Source organism: Marmota monax, unplaced genomic scaffold, assembly GCF_021218885.2.
Source record: "Marmota monax isolate L192 unplaced genomic scaffold, Marmota_monax_Labrador192_F-V1.1 WCK01_AAM20220418_F8-fsc00038, whole genome shotgun sequence".
NCBI classification, from domain to species: domain Eukaryota; kingdom Metazoa; phylum Chordata; class Mammalia; order Rodentia; family Sciuridae; genus Marmota; species Marmota monax.
Genome location: NW_026692498.1, coordinates 6,176,634 through 6,187,019, shown reverse-complemented (window position 1 = coordinate 6,187,019; position 10,386 = coordinate 6,176,634).

The following is a 10,386-nucleotide window of genomic DNA, read 5'->3' as shown; positions in this document are numbered from 1 at the left end:
TAATCCTAGCCACTTCGGAGGCTGAGGCATGTGGATGGTAAGTTCAGTTTGAGGCCGGCCTCAGCAACTTGGTGAGACCCTATCTTGAGAAATTAAAAGGATTATGTTGTAGTTGGACACAATACCTTTATTTATTTTTATGTGGTGCTGAGGATCAAACCCAGGGCCTTGCACCTGTTAGGCAAGCGCTGTACCACTGAGCTACAAACTCAGCCCCAACACTGATTTTCTTTTTTAAATTTTTTTTTTTTTTTTGGTAGTTGGACAGAATGCCTTTATTTATATGTGGTGTGAGGATTGAACCCAGTGCCTCACACATGCTGGGCAAGCGCTCTGCAACTGAGCTACAGTCCCAGCCCCAACACTGATTTTCATTGTTAAAAGTGATTTGAAAATTTTAAGTTGCTAATTCAGGATATTTCTGGGTTGGGGCTATTCTGCTTAAATGGACAAGGTTATACTGCCATCACTTAACCTCAGGAGTTGGTTTTTCAAGAGTAAAGCCTTGTTTTTTTTGTTGTTGGTTTTTTTTTTTTTTTTTTTTTTTTGGTTATACTGAGGATCCAACCCAGGGCATTGCATATGCTAGACAAGTGCTCTGTTACTGAACTACAGCTTCACCCCAAGAATAATACTTTGATACACTGAATTTTTCTTTAGATTTTATGATTCATTCTGTTACATGTGTGGTCATCTGTGAGCTGGCTTTGTGTTTCACTAAGTACTGACTGCTTACTGTGTTGATTATGCAGAGAATATGCAGGTAAAGGCATAGTGTCTATCCTGTCTGAGCCTTGGGTATGCAAATTCTTGGAATTCAGGTGGAGATGGGAGTAGTCACACAATTTGGAATGATGGCATGACCCATCGTGGTTCTGTGAAGGTCAAAAGACCTGTGAAGGGAAATCTGGGAGTTTGATGTGTGTGTGTTTTTTTTTTTTAATTTTTGATTGTTGGTTGTTCAAAACATTACATAGCTCTTGACATATCATATTTCACACTTTGATTTGATGTGTTGTTTAAGCTTGCTTTTGTTTTGTTTTGGGGGGGGGTGGTTGAGGGTGCTGGGGATTGGTGCTAGGGCCTTCCCACAGACTCAACATGTACTGTACCACTGAGTTACACCCCCAGCCCTTGTGTTGGGACTTTCATTTTGACTTAAAAGGTCTTCTAGGCATTCTGCACATTGGGGTTGAAGTAAAGTAGACCCTTACAAGGATGGAGTAGTGAGGTGTAGTAGTGGCCCAGATATGAGTTCTCTATCCACTAGGTGCTGGTGTTTCCACTGCAGGTGTGTATTGACACTTCAATTTGCTGGGATCAATATACTTAGTGCTCTGAGTTCTTAAAACATGATGTCCTGCAGAGATTTCCTAGAATGATTGTGATGGGAAGTCCCAGGATTCTTTCTGCATTATGTTTGGAGAACAGTAGTCCAGGTTGAAGCAGGGGAAAATAAGAGTTCCAGAAGGCCATGTCCCAAAGACCAAAATGTTGATGTATTTGAAGATAATGAAATTTTGGGTTCATTTGAAGATTTCACAGCTGAATTTAATGGTCAAGAACAATGAAAGTAAATGAACCAGACACTAGGATATACACCTGTAATCCCAGCAAATGTGCAGGTTGAGAAAGGATCTTAAATTCAACATCAAACTCAGCAGTTTAGTCAGACCATATCAAAATATGTAAAAAGGGCTGGGATGTATTTCGGTAAAGCACCCCTGACTTAGATCCCCAGGCCAAAAAAAAAAAGTTAAGGATGAGGATACAGAAACTTGGTACTATAATATGGAGTTAGTCTTAGTTGGAGCTGCTGTAAGAAACAAAATGAGTAACTTATACATCACAGAATATTCTCACAGTTGTGGAATCTGGAAATTTAAAAATCAAGGCACTAACAAATTTTGATGTGTGGTTTCTGTGTTGCTTTCACAGGGCAGAAGCAGTGAGAAATCTTGGTTTTTTTTGTAAGGGCAGGTAGAATCTTATTTGTGAGGGCTCTGCCCTCATGTCTTGATCACATCCCAATACTGTCACCTTGGGAATTAGGATTTCACCATAGGAATTTTGGGGGAAACAATCAGACCATAGCAGGGCTCAACTTTGACATTTTCTTGGTCATAATGATGGCAGTACTTACTAAAAATAATTGTATTTAATTAATGAACTACAGATGGGCAGGTAATGTGTGTAATAGTAATTCTCATTTTACATAATAGAAATCAGTAACTTTAAAAAGCAGCAAATGGAGGGGCTGGGATTGTAGCTCAGGGGTAGAGTGCTTGCCTTGTGTGAGGTACTGGGTTCGATCCTCAGCACCACATAAAAATAAAAGTGTTGTGTTCATCTTCAACCACTGAAGGAAAAAAAAAATGGAGAATTAGGAGCATCTTATTCAGAAACAGGCCGAAGAAAAATAGTGGCTTCTAGGGAAGTTGGGGCAGAAGACTTAAGATTTTGTAAGTGAACCTTCAAAACTGAGCTGAACATTTTATTCTAGGATTGCCTCAGTTGTCAAAGGCCAACAGAAAGCTTGAGTTCTCTATCCACTAGGTGCTGGTGTTTCCACTAAGGCCTGTGCCTGCTCCTTTAGTACCTTTGTATCCAAGTGTTTGTCTTTCCTTAGGTATGCAACAAGATGGGACCTTTCTGGCTGGGGCTATAGTTCAGTGGTAGAGAGCTTGCCTAACGTGTGAGGCACTGGGTTTGAGAATAGTAGGTTACCTATTGAGTTGAAGTAGGATGTCCTGATTTATTTATAGATTTAAATTGTTTGAAGGAAGACAATTGTAGTGAACAATGGAACTTTTTCCTAGAAAGCCAGACAAGCAGCCTGGGAAATGTATGGAATGTATGGAAAACAAAGTTTCCTGCAGAATTTCAGCATGGCACATGTATGAAGTGCAGAAGGCTCAGAGATGTGAAGCCAGATTTTGGATACATGGCTCAACTGAAAAGGAAAAAAGTTGGGCTTAGTAGTGTGTGCCCAAAAACCTAACCATTCTCAAGGATTAGAGGCTGGTGGATCATTTGAGGCCAACTTGGGTAACATAGCAAGACCCTGTCTCCTCCTCCTCCTCTTTTTTTTTTTTTTAGGATTAATTTGGGAATGAAATGGATATGTCAATTATTAGACAAATTTTTAAAATTTATCTGAAATTTGAGTTATGCATTCATCTTATCCATAGTTTATATTTTAGTAGCACATAAAATAATGATGCATCTTTAAATTAGTGGCTTTTTTCCCCTCAGTACCTGGATGGAAACCCCATCTCTGTTGTTTAATTTTAAGACAGGGTCTTATTAAATTGCTGAGGCTGTCCTCAAACTTGCAATCTTCCTGCCTCAGCCTCCAGTCACTGGGATTATAGGTGTGCAGCAGTGCATCTGGCTTAATCCTTTAACTTGTGAAAATTTTTTTCTTTGGCAAAGTAGCCCCATTGACAATCCAAGACAAAGCTTACTTGTGATGTTGAGAACTTCCTTATTTATGTTTGGTGACAGCTCCTGTTATACTTGATTTTGCAGTACACCCACCCCAGTTCCATTTGGGCACATTGTCATATTTGGCTTATTCTTATTTTTGTCTACCCTACTAGAAATTATTCTTCACTCAGGTCCCATGACCTTTTCTTTGAATTAGGCTTCAAGACTATAGATGGTCTCTTCAGGACACCTTAAACTCTTGCTCAGAAATATGTTGACCTGGGCTCGGACTATAGCTCAGTGGCAGAGTGCTTGCCTAGCACATATGAGGTACTATGTTTGATCCATATTTTATCACCACATAAAAATAAGTCATTCTGTTCATCTAGAACTATAAAAAAAGAAATTTAAAAATGTTGAGCCAAATGCAGGACTTAACCCCCAGGTTTCCTGCTGGGTGTGGGAAAGAGTTGTTGAACTCATACCCAACTGGTCTGTAATGGTGGTAGGTCAAATTACAAGTTGTATGTTAATAGATGTCATTAATTTCTGGGTATTCAAAGCTATGACCTTCCCCTCCCTCTAATGGGATCTGTTTTGTGGTGCTATAACAGAATTTGTCATTCTAGAGCCTGGGAAGTACTGAGTGGAGTGGCTCACATCATCCTAAGGCAGAAGTTACTTGCCTATCTCTACTCCTACTGGGACATGGGCAATGTCTGAAGTCATATTTGGTTGTCACAACTTGGGGTTGCTACCAGTATCTGGAGGTAGAAGTCCGGGATACTAATAAATGCCCTACAATACATAGAACAGTATCCACACACCCAAATATCAATAATGCTGAGATTAAAATCCTGTGATTTCTTCTTTTTTTAGGAAAAAAAAATAGTTTTTAATATTTATTTTTTAGTTTTCGGCGTACACAACATCTTTATTTGTATGTGGTGCTGAGGATCGAACCTGGGCCGAACGCATGCCAGGCGAGCGCGCTACTACAGTGGCCTTCTCTTGGTCTCTCTTCCTTCTTTACTCCTGTGGTCTGTCTGCAATTTTGTGTCTATTCAGTAGCCAGAATGATCTTTTTTTTTTTTTTTTTAATATTTATTTATTTTAGTTTTCGGCGGACACAACATCTTTGTTTGTATGTGGTGCTGAGGATCGAACCCGGGCCGCACGCATGCCAGGCGAGCACGCTACCGCTTGAGCCACATCCCCAGCCCGCCAGAATGATCTTGTCAAATAAAAAACAGATGATTATTCTCTTCCTTAAAACCTTTCAGCAACTTCCTTTTTAAAGTAAAAGGTTTTCCTTGGGCATTATAGGCTTGGCCTCTACCCCACATACCATTGTCTTGAGACAAAATAACCCCTTTTACCCACCTTAGTTTCTAAGTCACACTGGCCCACCTTTCAAAGCCTTGTTACCAAACTTTTTCCTGTCTCAAGGTCTCCTTTCTACCTGGAAGGACCTACCTTTTCACCATTTTAGGGTTTACTTACCCCCACCCCCACTAATAGAGATCAAACCCAGAGCCTGGTGCCTGCAAAGTAAGTGCTCTACCACTGAGCTACATCTTCAGCTCAGTGGCCCACTTGTCCTTTAGGTCTTACTTTTAGGACCAAGCATCAGAGTGCCTTCCCAGACCACCTGTTGCAAATTTGAAGCCCCCCGCCCCGCCATCTTTCTAGTTTGTATATATTGTGGTATTTATCCTGATTTCTTTACTCATTTATTGAATATTCTTGAAATTGTAGAGGTGGGTGAGGAAATTATCTACCTTACTAATACATAGCCCAGTGCCTAGAAACAACATGAGACCTGTAATGGTATTTAAGAACATATGTAAGCTATTATTTGAAATGATGTGCTTTTGTTGAGAATATACTGCTCCATTCACAGCTTCAGTAGCCATGAGTCATGTGAGAAACTGGGTGCCAGCTCAGGGCTAGGCTAGCATAGAACCTGAGTTCATGGGCTGGAATCCTGCAGTTCAGCCACCTAGCTGTCATGGTAGAGCAGGCCTATAATCCCAGCGACTTGTGAGGCTGAGAGGAGGACTGAAAGTTCAAAGCCAGCCTCAACAACAGACCTTATTTCAAAATTTATAAGGACTGGGGATGTAGCTCAGTGGTAGAGGTCCCCTAGGTTCAAAAAGTTGAGCAATCAAGAAAGGCAGGGCTGGGGATGTGGCTCAAGTGGTAGCGCGCTCGCCTGGCATGCGTGTGGCCTGGGTTCGATTCTCAGCACCACATACAAAGAAAGATGTTGTGTCCGCCGAAAACTAAAAAATAAAATATTAAAATTCATTCTCTCTTAAAAAAGAAAAAAAAAGGCAGAGATAGATGGTAGAAATGTCACGCCTTAGGAGGGCCTGTAGTTTAAATGTGATCCCAAAGGGCAGTGCTAACTAGAATGCTGGTGCCCCACCCACCCCTTTCTACTTAGCTGAATTGCTGAGGCTGACCTTGTACTTTTGATCCTCTTGCCTTGGCCTCCCAAATTGCTGGGATTTGTGTATGTGAGGGTCTACTTAGTTGGTGAGCTCCAGTAGGGTTGGGACCCTGTCTTTAGTTTGCACTTATCAAGCTCTTCATGGCCTAGCACAAATTACTATAGTAATAGCCAACATTTACAGAGTGCTTTGTGTTTACTGGCCCAAACAACTCTGAGATGGGGGTTTGTAATTTGCATTTGACATCTGAGGAAACTGGCTGAGGTTAAGTTGCACACCCAAGGTCACAGTAAGGGCTTGGATTTGAGTTCTGGTATCCTGCAGAACCTGAGTTTTGAACCATTAGTTCAGCAGTGAGTAGGTCCAGGGCCATTAGCAGCACCCACTCCATGGCTAATGCACCTAGGCTCTGAACTTTTCATAGATTCTTGCTTCTTGCCTTTGTCCCCAAGGTCTTGAGAGAAGGGGTAGGTACACAGAGAATGTTGGCTTGCCTTTGCTGCCTGGCAGTAGTAGTAATACATTTCTCCACCCTTTTCAGTGCTGTGCAGTCCAAGGTAGTTACATGTAGAGTGTTGGATGCACGCTCAGCTAAACTGGGTTGGAAGTTCAGCTAAACTGAGCTTCACAGAACTCACCATGTCCACACAATCAGGTATGATTCACAGCCATTGAAGTATACTGGCCATGCTTCAACAGTGGGGAAGACAGTGGTGCTCATAGCACATGTAGGAAGTCCTTTTGCTAGCCACTCAACTTTCCCTATTCTCTCAGCCACTGTCCTGATGCCAGTTCCAATGACCATCCAGAGCCACCACACTGGTAGCCTTGTTGGCCTTAGCATATGAAGAGCTGGGAATCCTCCCCTCTATGTGGACAGGTAGGGTCCTCTTAGGACTGCAGGTTAATAGTGGTTAAACACCCCTAGGTTCAATCCCTGGTAATATGCTCCCCGCCCTCAAAAACAAACAAACAAAAAAAAAAACAGACTTTTTTGAAAATATCTGGAATAGAACTAATCTGTCCTACATAGGCAGTGAATGTTTGTGAGGGATCATGAAAACCAAGGTCCCTGGCCCAGTTTTGGAGAACAGTAACCCAAGCCTTCATGAATTTCTTCCTGAGTAGTCAGCCACTTAGGGCAGGGTTCTGGGCATCCACCCAAGCAAGGGCCAGGTACAGTGGTCATATTCTAAGAAGCACTTGAAGTCCAAGGGAAAATAAACCCTATCCTGGGCCAGGGACATCCCCTTAGCCTTCATCCATCCCTCAGAAACATTCACTGTCTATGTAGGACAGATTAGTTCTATTCCAGACATTTTCAAAGAAGTCTTTTTTTTTTTTTTGGAGGTGGGGGGCACGTTACTAGGAAAAGGGATTGAACCTAGGGGTGCTTAACTATTATGCCACATCTTTTGTAAGCCACATGTTTAATATTTTATTTAGAGAGAAGGTCTCACTGAGTTGCTTGGGGCCTCCCACAATTGCTTAGGCTGCCTTTGAACTCGCAATCCTCCTGCCTCGGCCTCCTGACTTGGTGGTATTATAGGCAAAAGCCAATCTTAAGGCACAACTCTAACAGCTGTTTTAGATTTCTCATAACAATTACCATTTTATCCTGTTTGGTACAATTATCTGTGTCAGGTCTCATTTGAGTTTAAGTGGTAGTGATAAGATTCTAATCCCAGAACTCTGACCTCAGACCTGTTTCTAACCACTATACTCAATCTCAGTAGTCTCTGAAGATCTCTGAGGGATCCTATCTCATCTCCTCTGCCCCTTAGCACTCAACGGTGCTTTTTGCAAATCCTTCCAGCAAACCCTGACCTATACCAGGTACTAAGCAAATATTAAGGTTGGAGAAACAGCCTGTCTTCTTATTTATGACTTGATCAACCTCAGGATTGTACCCAGAATCTCACATCCTCATGAATGGTCCATTTCCTGTCTACAAAGGTATCTTTTCTTCCTTTAAAATAAAACTTTAAATCAGGTGTGGTGGCACACACCTGTGATCCCAGCGACTTGGGGGGCTGAGGCAGGAAGATAGCAAGTTAGCAAATGGTTGGAATGTAGCTTAGTGGCACAGCACCCCAGAGTTCAATTCCTAGTACCAGAAAAACAAGAATCAATTCTGCTGACTTCCTGATTCGGGGAGAAGACCTCTCACACATTAGACAAATGCTGTTCACTTTTGTTCCTTTCTGATCAGTGATTTTTTTGGTTGGGGGGCAGTACTGGAGATTGAACACAGGGATTTCAACACTGATCTGCACTCCTAGCTCTTTTTATATTTTCTCATTAAGTTCTCTTTATTTTATTTATTTTTAAACACAAAGACTTTTTTTTGAGAGAATTTTAATATTTATTTTTTAGTTTTCGGCGGACACAACATCTTTGTATGTGGTGCTGAGGATCGAACGCGGCATGCGCGCTATCGCTTGAGCCACATCCCCAGCCCTCTTTAAGTTCTCTTTAAGGGCTGGGGATGTGGCTCAAGCAGTAGCGCGATTGCCTGGCATGCGTACAGCCCGGGTTCTATCCTCAGCACCACATGCAAAACAAAGATGTTGTGTCCGCCAAGAACTAAGAAATAAATATTAAAAGAAAAAAAAAAAGTTCTCTTTAAGTTGCCCAGGCTAGCTCCTCTTTCCTCAGCTTCAGTTGAGGTTACAGGTGTGTGTCATTGTCTGGCATAATTTTTTTTTTAAAATATTTTTTTTTTAATTGTAGTTGGACACAATAGCTTTATTTTATTTATTTATTTTGTGTAGTGCTGAGAATCGAACCCAGGGGGTTGTACTATGTGAGCGCTCTACCGCTGAGCCACAACCCCAGCCTCCGCACCCCCCCCCGCATAATCTTTTAAGAATCAGCCTGTTATTCCTAAGCTTAAAACCTGAAGCTTCCAGTTATTCTAAGATTAAAAATGAAATTTCTTAACAGAGCTTAAAGACTTGCCATAAACTTACCTCTTCAGATTTCTTGTATATAGTTTTTCCCTGCCACAGAGCTGCCTTTCTGGATCCTAATGGCATCTTACTTAGGAGCCTTCACATGTGCTGCCTTCTCCACTTTGTTGTAACCACACTCCCATGTCAGTCCTTGTGATTTGTTCTTTTGGTGTGCTGGGGATCTGGAACCCAGGGCCTTGTGAATGCTTGGCAAGCTCTCCACTTAGCTACATCTCAACCTTTTTGAAAAACTTAGGGTCCTGCTAAGTTGCTTAAGCTTGCTATATCACTGTAATAGTTTTCACTCCATAGTACTTACCAAAAATGTAATTAAGGTTTGCTTCTCCTATTAGGAATGTTCAGTTCCATTTATTACTATATCCCCAGATTCTGGCGTACAGTAGGAGTTCATTCAGTTGATAAAGGAATTTAGGAGCTTTTAGTGTGAGAAGTCATGGAACTCTGAAGTGTAGTCTACAACAAGAAACTTGGTCTTGGTGAATAAAAGGATTTCTACAACATGCAATTTCTCATGTAAGAACTGAGGTTTAGACATAAATACATTTGTCCCTACCTCAGTAAATTTTTAAAAATATCTTTATTTTTATGTGGTGTTGAGGATCAAACCTCACGCTTGTGAGGCCAGTGCTCTACCACTGAGCTACAACCCCAGCCCCTCAGGAGTTCTTTAACTGGCTAAAAACTTAATCCTTTGGAGGGATACAGGGCTATTCTTTCTTTCTCTCTCTCCCTTCCTTCCTTCCCTCCCTCCCCCATCTTCCTTCTCTTTTCCTTTCAGTACTGGAGACTGAACCTAGGAGTGCTTTACCACGGAGATACATCCCCAGCCCTTTAAAAAAAAAAATCATCAAATAGGATCTAAGTTGCTGAGGCTGGCCTGAAACCTGTGATCCTGTTGCCTTAGCCCCGAGTTACTGGATTACAGATATGCACCCGCCACATCTGGCAAATATGTTGGTCAAAACCTAACCTAACATTAGATTGTGGTGGCTGGCTATGCCTGGTATCACGCACATCAATCATGAAAAAATCCCAGCATATCTTTGCCTTCTTTTCTTTTGTTACATGGACAGTCCTGTCAGTCCTGTGTCCCCATTGAAGCTAATCTGGGCCCTAGTTATATGAAATACACTAGTTGGAAAAGTGGGCATGGATCTTTTTTTTTTTTTTTTAAAGAGAGGGGGGAGAGAGAGAGAGAATTTTTTTTAATATTTATTTTTTAGTTTTTGGCGGACACAACATCTTTGTTTGTATGTGGTGCTGAGGATCGAACCCGAGCCGCACGCATGCCATGCCAGCGCGCTACCGCTTGAGCCACATCCCCAGCCCCCCGGCATGGATCTTTATATCACCACATCCTTAGGCCCTTGTCTCCCAAATCAGGGAAAACTTCTGTTTCACTGAACCCTGCCAGGACTATTTTAAGCATAAAATGGGAGGGCTGAAGGGTGTAGCTCAGGGGTGAAGTGTGTCCTTAGCATGCTCTAGGCCCTGGTTTGATCCCTAAGGTAGGGAGAATGTGGGAA